The sequence below is a fragment of the Coffea arabica genome, chromosome 8e (assembly GCF_036785885.1).
Source record: "Coffea arabica cultivar ET-39 chromosome 8e, Coffea Arabica ET-39 HiFi, whole genome shotgun sequence".
Taxonomy (NCBI): domain Eukaryota; kingdom Viridiplantae; phylum Streptophyta; class Magnoliopsida; order Gentianales; family Rubiaceae; genus Coffea; species Coffea arabica.
The window spans coordinates 38552612-38560289 of NC_092324.1; the positions used below are offsets into that span (position 1 = coordinate 38552612).

General features: G+C 35.3%; 1 long non-coding RNA gene across 1 annotated transcript; it reads left to right on the top strand.

The window, feature by feature from the left end:
* The first annotated feature begins 308 nt into the window (after positions 1-308).
* On the top strand, positions 309-3028 carry LOC140012548 (uncharacterized). The gene is made up of 3 exons (XR_011819732.1): positions 309-806; positions 2092-2154; positions 2783-3028. It is a non-coding gene; the product is annotated as an uncharacterized lncRNA (long non-coding RNA).
* Positions 3029-7678: the final 4650 nt, after the last annotated feature.

Below are 7678 nucleotides of genomic sequence, written 5' to 3' on the forward strand. Positions count from 1 at the left end.
TTTTTCCGCGTGTATTTTCCTTGCTTTCAATCAATTAATCATTTAATTTTCAGAGATTTTATAAGTGAGTATCGTTTTTAAATCATTTGTTTTAGGATAAGTGCGTACATGTTAAATTTGAGGTGCATTATGATTGTGAGATCCTGGATTCCAAATTGTCTCAAATAAATTAAATATGGATATTTATAGTAGCTATTGTGTGAAAAATATATTTTACCATGTGTTTTAATTTTCAAAGAGTATTTTACATACCAAAAGTGAAAAATTTAATTGAATCCTTAAAATCCTACTTTCAAAACTAAACCGTTAAGTTTAAATTAAATTCAACCAATTAATATTTTCGTGATTGTATGTGCATCCATGCATGTTTAGTACGGGGGTTTGAGTGATTAGTACCTTGGGTTGGTGGGCTTAAGTTAGTTTTAATTAAACTAAGTAAACCAATGGGTTAATTACATTGGATCAAGTAGAGTTTTAGTGTTGGGCCTTTAAGTTTTAATTTCATTAGAAGCCTAAGCCATAAACCCATTAATTACCCAAGCCCATGACCCATCTCTTGTTTTGCTTTACTATTAATAGACTTAGCTATTAAGTTAGGAGGACATAAGACAAAACAAACAAAGCCAACACCAAGAACAAGCTACCGTGAGCTTGGAGAAGAAGAAAGGCAGCATCGGGTGAGCTAGGAGAAGAGAGAAAAAAAAAAAAAAGAAAAAAAAGAAAGGGAACTTTGTTGGAGAGTTGGAGCTCAAGGATACATCTCCTCAAAGAATCGGCCAGCTAGGGGGTATGCTTAAGGATTTGAGGTAAACCAATTTCCTAACTCTTGATTCTTGTGGTAAAACATATGATTGATGATTGGAAGTTGAATCTAACTAGCTAGGAACTGATTTGAACGGCTGGAAATTCGTTTGATTGGGTGGAATTTAAATGAACTTCAAGTGTTCCTTTTCTGTCAAGATTTCTGTCCGAAATTAGTCTGAAAATTCGAACATGTTGGGAGCTGATTTGGCCTTAGTCCAAAACATGAAAGTTGTAGGGAATGATGTTTTATAGTTGTCTGTAAAATTTCAGCTCAATCGGAGCAACGTAGCCTGTGAAAAGACCAAAATACCCCTACTTCCCTGTATTTATCCGAAACTGATAATCAGCTTCTGTAATTGGATGTTTTGACCAGGAATACTACTGATTTGGTTGTTGATGTCTTCTTACGAATTATAGCCTTGTATCTTAGCTTTCTAATGGCTTTGGAATCACTTGAATTGGAGTTGTGTGTGCTGAGATATGACTGAAAGAATCAGGACTACTGCAGTGAATTTCGAACTGGAAAATCTGGAGTTGTTTTGGTAATTTTGACCTAGTTAGGGTGAGAACTGGACTGAGTGGTTTTCATGAAAGTTGTAGAATTCTGAATTAGCTTTCAAATGCCTCTAAGAACACCTGATTCGGACTTGTGTACTCTGAGTTATGTCCATTACAGTGTTCTGCGTTTAAACAGCCGATGAATTGGTTTCTGGTTTAGTAATTCGAGAATTTGACCAAGTTACACTAGAAACTGGACTAAGTAACCTTCATGAACATTGTAGCCCTGAGTCTTAGCTTCGAAACGGCATAGGTTGTGTCTTAATCCGATAAGCGTAGCCTCGGATAAGTTATTTCCGCTTTCATACATCAAATCTGTCTTTTGCTAAATTGAATTTCTGCACTTGTTATTACTGTATTTCTTATTCTTATGATATTGTGAGCCTATGGAACGGCTCTTGACTTGAATTGCTTATGTGTGATGTTGGGTTGTGGTTGAGGAATGATAATGAAGCCAAAATGGCTGGAAAATTAGGTAAACACAAAGGGCGTGCTGCCCAAATTTTCGCTCGAGGGCTAGGTTTCTATTTGAACTTGTATACTTTTGTTAGGCCAATACCATGACCGGTTTTCCATTTTAAAACATGATTTTTCATCCTTGGGTTCAAACAACCCTCTTCTTACTTGAAAGTCATCTTTACACGTTTTACTCTTAATTAGTCGGGTTTCTTTGTTTCCTTAAATGTTTTGCTCGATAAACTATAATAATGTTCTCTTGTTCAACCTTAGGTTTCATTGGTGATTAAGGGTAATATCCGGAAGGATATTTTGCACGATATTTTGCATTTCTAGGTGAGTGTTCCTTATTTGATTCTATGGCTTGTGGTTATTATTTGCTAATGTGTTAAGTGCTTTTAATGATTTTCAAAACGAGCTTTCTAGGCGAGTGTGTACTTTATCGCACTCGACCTAAATAACTGTGCAATTTTCAAGGATTTAATGGTTGAAATGTTACTTGCGCATGAATGTAAGCCTTTTGGGCTGAACTGGCCATTGGCCCTTGTTACCGGTCGTCTCGAGCCAGAAGCGGACTCGGTCGGGCGATTAGGGACTTGGGTGAACGTTTGGTATACTCGAGTATTACCCTGTAGGTTGGTGGAGACTGGCCAACGGGCAGGACGGGGGTGAATGAATGAATGAATGAACGAACGAACGAACGAGGGTTTATTGATAAACGAAAAATGCATTTTCAAATGATTGGAGGAATAAGGGGAAATGTCAGGAGGATGAATGAACGAAATAACAAATTGCTCCTTGTGAGCCGTATCCTTTTAATGAATGTGTCACTATCGCTTTCCATTGTAAATGTTTCTTGAATTATTGATACTCCATGTTTAATGTATTGGATTGATTATCTGATTAGGTGTTCGGAACCTCACTGGGCTTTTAGCTCATTCCTTTAGTTTTGTTTTCCTTACAGGGGAAGGCGAGCGAGGACGTGAGCTTGAGATAGACTAGCCAATCTAGTTTTGTTTCTTTTGTTTCTTTTGTAGTGGTTCTCGCCTAGTGCTTGGCACGGGCTGGACGTATGAAGGATTGAGAACCCTTGTATATTTGATGTTTATATTTTTTTTTGGGTTGGCAATGTATATAAGTTCCGTTTTAAGTTCGGATCAATGCCCTATTTATTCTTGTGATTTATTTCAATTTTTAATTGAGGACTGTAGCGAACGATTGAGTCCCGGCGAGAGCTGGGCAGGCGGCCCGCCGAGCCCTCTGGTACGCCTTAGGGGGAGGTGGGGTCGTCACAGAGCCTACCTCAATTATACGTGTTATTATACTCTTCAACTTTATTAGTATTATTTCCTTTGTTAACTCTTATCTATCTTAATTTGCACCAAAATTAATCACAAGTGAAATGTCGACAAAATGCTTCAATTATCAACCACACAAAGAAAATGATATAAAAAATTGATTTTTAATTGGAAAAGGCAGCCTTTAAGGGCTCTGGGTATATTAACCCTGCAACCTCAGTTCTGGGCATATTAACCTTGTAACTTCACACCGTGCATCGCGCAGTGATCCCTTCCTAGTACTCCATAATAAGACTACATAAAGTGCGGTACATATCTAATAATAAGAAATTAACATATATCCACTTTGGGTCCACACACTCAATCAACTAATAGAAACATAAATTTAAAAGTATTTTGGTATATATCCAATACTACATAACATTTAAATCCTTAAAGTCCATTTCTTAATATTTCATGTAACTAGTAGGAGTCATCTTCTTGGTCCTCAATATATACCACCTCGTAACTCTCAGAAGCTCTACAAAATTGTAAAAGAGAATGGATTGAGCGCCACGATGCTCAATAGTCAGCATTTACTGACAGATCATTAGCTAATATATATATATATATATATATCATATACTTTTGTAACACTTGTCACACCATATCACATGCATAGTTAATTGAAAAGCAATTGCAACATTAATTAATATACATAAACATATCATATTGAATTGAGTGGCATCGAATCACGTAATGTAACATACGTATATTGATATCACAGCTTGACCATTAATAAAACATATTAAACATATCATCTCATTTCGTTAACATAGTTCATAAATAAGTACATGCAATATTCGGATTCTGAGTACTCACTTTAGAGATTAACCCCTTGCAGGAGGGCGGTAAATCAAGTATTTTCTTTGATCTTCACTTGATCTACTCATACATGAGTCAATCAGTTAGGTACAATGGCTATCATGACTATTCATAGCCGATCAATCATTTTCCTTGATCTTCATTTGATCATCATGTGTGATAGGACTATAACCCCTATCGTCTATTTCATAACCGTTTAGACCTTTTTGTGATGTAAAATCATTTCACACATCATATATGATAGGTGTGAGATGTGTATATAAAAATAATCTCTGCCTCAAGTTTTAAATTTGTAACTTCCTAAATACTTCACACGCAACTGCAAGTATACAGGTCATGTTTGAGTATAGGGTATTAAAAGTCGATCCTACAGGGAAGAGTGATCAATTACTGATGCTATTCGAACTTCTTTATTATTTAGATGCTCACTAATGCGAAAAAGTAAATGTAAACTACAAACATACAACAAAAAGGAAGTAAATCAATAATATAAAGCTCCTAGGGAATGGAATTCCTAACCACTCTTTGCTAGCAATATTACTTGGGTAATTGAACACTAGTACCTTGGTTAGTTATGGTTTAATTTCCTTATGCACGTGAAACCAGTCTTTCCTTATGAACTTCTATGAAATTATTATAAAACAAGCCACAAAGGTGCACATCTACTCTCGTGAATGTACTTCTTAAGTTTAGCACTTCCTTGAACTAACATTAAGTTACAACTTTGATTGATAATCCAATATCTTCAAATAATCACAATTAATGGCCAGTTAATCATGATTGTAAGAACAAGAGTGCTAAATAACTAACTCAAAGTAATAGCATCAACCTTCCAAGCAAATCACACAAACAAATTATAGCAAGTTCATCCAACCCAAGTCATGAAACTTTAGTTAAACATGAAGCAAATGAGAATACAATCCAATCTTGTATTAGAACTAACAAAGGAATCAAATATAAGAGTTAAAAGTGTTAGAAAAGATCAACCCCTTGTCACTAGAGCTCAACTTCTCCATCTTCATCTCCCTTTGCTCCCTTGTTGAGCTAATACAAGAATTGAAAGCAACCCACTAATTGTAAGCTAATCCTACACTAATCTAACCTAGACTAAGAAGACTAAGGATTTCTAGCTTTAGATCTACATTTTGATGGTGTTTTTCTCCCCTCTTTTCTCTGCAAAAATCTTCCAAGAGAAGTCCCATTTATAGGGAAAATGAAAGGCTGAATTATTGTGTAAGTTGCACAAGTTGCGCTGTTTTTCTGACTCGAATCTAGCTGACAATCCGCGCACGGATTGTTAGCTGGATTACTCCCTGTTTCTGCTGAGAAATTGCTCAAAAACAACCTTCAAAGAGGATCCACGAGGTGATATGCCGACCTCAAGTCCACGGATCATGCGCGGATTGTCAGCTGGATTACTCCCTATTTCTACTGAGAAATTGCTCAAAAACAACCTTCAAAGAGGATCCACGAGGTGATATGCCGATCTCAAGTCCACGGATCCATCATTTTGCTTTGTTCTTCATTAGTCTTTTGCTCTCTGCCTACAATCCGTCCAGGAATCCTGGTCCAGATTTATATGAAATTTCTTCGTGAAGAAAGCTAAATTAGCTCTTGTGAAAAACATCAGAGTTGTAGCCCTTTGAAACAGCTTTCCAATGATGCAAGAATCAAGTCATTTTGAGATCTAAGGACTGAGCTATGGCTACTAATGACTGGTCAAAAAGCATTGTAGGAGAAAAGCACTTCAGTAATTTGGACTTTTGGCTATGAAAACGTGAGAATTGTAACCCTTCCTCTTAGCTTTAAAATGGTTTAGGAATCATCTCAATCCATGCTTTGTAACTTAAGTTATAGCCAATGTACCAAAATATATTATGGCTGCCAATGCTTTTCTTCTTGTTTCTTGCTTGCATTTCATCCCTTGCTCCTTCATGTCACATGATCTCCACTTAAAATCATCAACAATCATGCAAGTATCTTCTCACTTCCCTTCAATTGATGATTGAATTATCAAAACCTATAGAAACATGAAATTTCTACACTTAAGTCCATAGAAATGCAAATTTTCTCACTTAACCACCAAAATACAAAACTTAACTAAAAACCTAGCTATTCGACTTGAAATTGAATGAAAACACCCTAAAATACACATAATTAACCACACATAAATATGCAAAACAAGCACTTATCAATATACACATTTCTTTCATTTCATGAAAATATGCCACTCATTTCATAGGATATAGCATAGCAAAACATTTCAAATAGGCAAATATGATCCATTTTGCATATAACAAAATAAAGCATTTATTTGAGAAAATAATCAATTAACATTTTAGAAAACACAGAGGGTAGATATCACCTATTTCGAACCACTCATGTGAGATATTTCTAACGCTCCTTACACTTGCTTTGTATCTATAATAGATACACGTTAGTCCTAGTTAGTTTACATTCCTCATTCATAGGACACATTCCATGGTTTTAAGTATCCTATTATTCATGCCTGTGCAATCTATAAAGAGTATTTAAAAGTTTCCCAAAGTGGAAACTTTCCATTTATAGAAGGTGGCTATTAATTAATTCTCCATGAAATAATTTGTCATTGTATATGAACGGGCCCAAAAGAATTTGGGTCAGATTTGGGTTTGGATTTGGCCCAAGTGCTAGGACCATCTAACAGTTGGCTTCCTTTCATTTGAACTTGGGTCTTGATAAAAATGTTTCAATTTTTATAAGAAGTTGTATTGGGCCTTTATAATTTAATTATCATAAAATATCCACATTTTAATTATTAGGCTCAACCAACCAAATTTGGATCAAGTTAGATAATATTATGGGTAAAATACAAAAAATTGTCCTGTGATTTGGTTAAAGGTCATAAAACGCCCCTATCATTTAAAAACATCTAAAACAACTTCTTGTACTTTGGACTAATTTGAGAGGTGGGCGGAAACCATCATTATTGACAGAATTATGTGAAATATCTATACTACCCCTATTTAAGAAACACCAAGAGTTTACTGAGGGACTCAAGTACAATTCTTGAACATTTTCTTACTTCACTGAAGATAAAAGTCAAGTTGAGATGCATAATTGCAATTTCTTGAAATTTGTTGTCCTCCCAATTTGTTCCACCCGATTAAATAAACAACACCAATTTACATTTTTTCTTTCAAAGTACAGGTTCAAAGCTGGCAAAAAAATTCCAATTTCTCTCTCCTCTTTCAACAAAGTTTTGTTACGTGGGAAACTAATCTAATATCCTTCAAAGTTAACAAAGCAAAAAAAAAATCCCATTTCTCTCTCTTCTTTCAACAAAGTTTTGTTTTCTCTCTCCTTTTCCAAGCACCAACAACATCACCAAACCGATGTGTCCAACTGCAAACTCATCTAATCCCCTTCTTTTTTTCCCCCTTCCTTTCTTTCTCTCTTCTTCTTTTAAGATAATCAAGGAATTTTAGTTGCAATTTACTAAAAAACTTCTTCTCCAACGAGCTACTAGAGCATTCTTCACAAGAAATTTGCCGGAGCTACTAGATCCATTGCAGCTGACCAGAAATAGAAATCAGTCCTAAGACCTTCTAAAATCAAATCAGCAAGTTTTTTTTTCTTCTTTCTTTTTTTATGTTTTGTTTTCTTCTTCTCAATCCCTAGATTATGTAAATGGGTTACTCTTGGGACTAATAAATCTA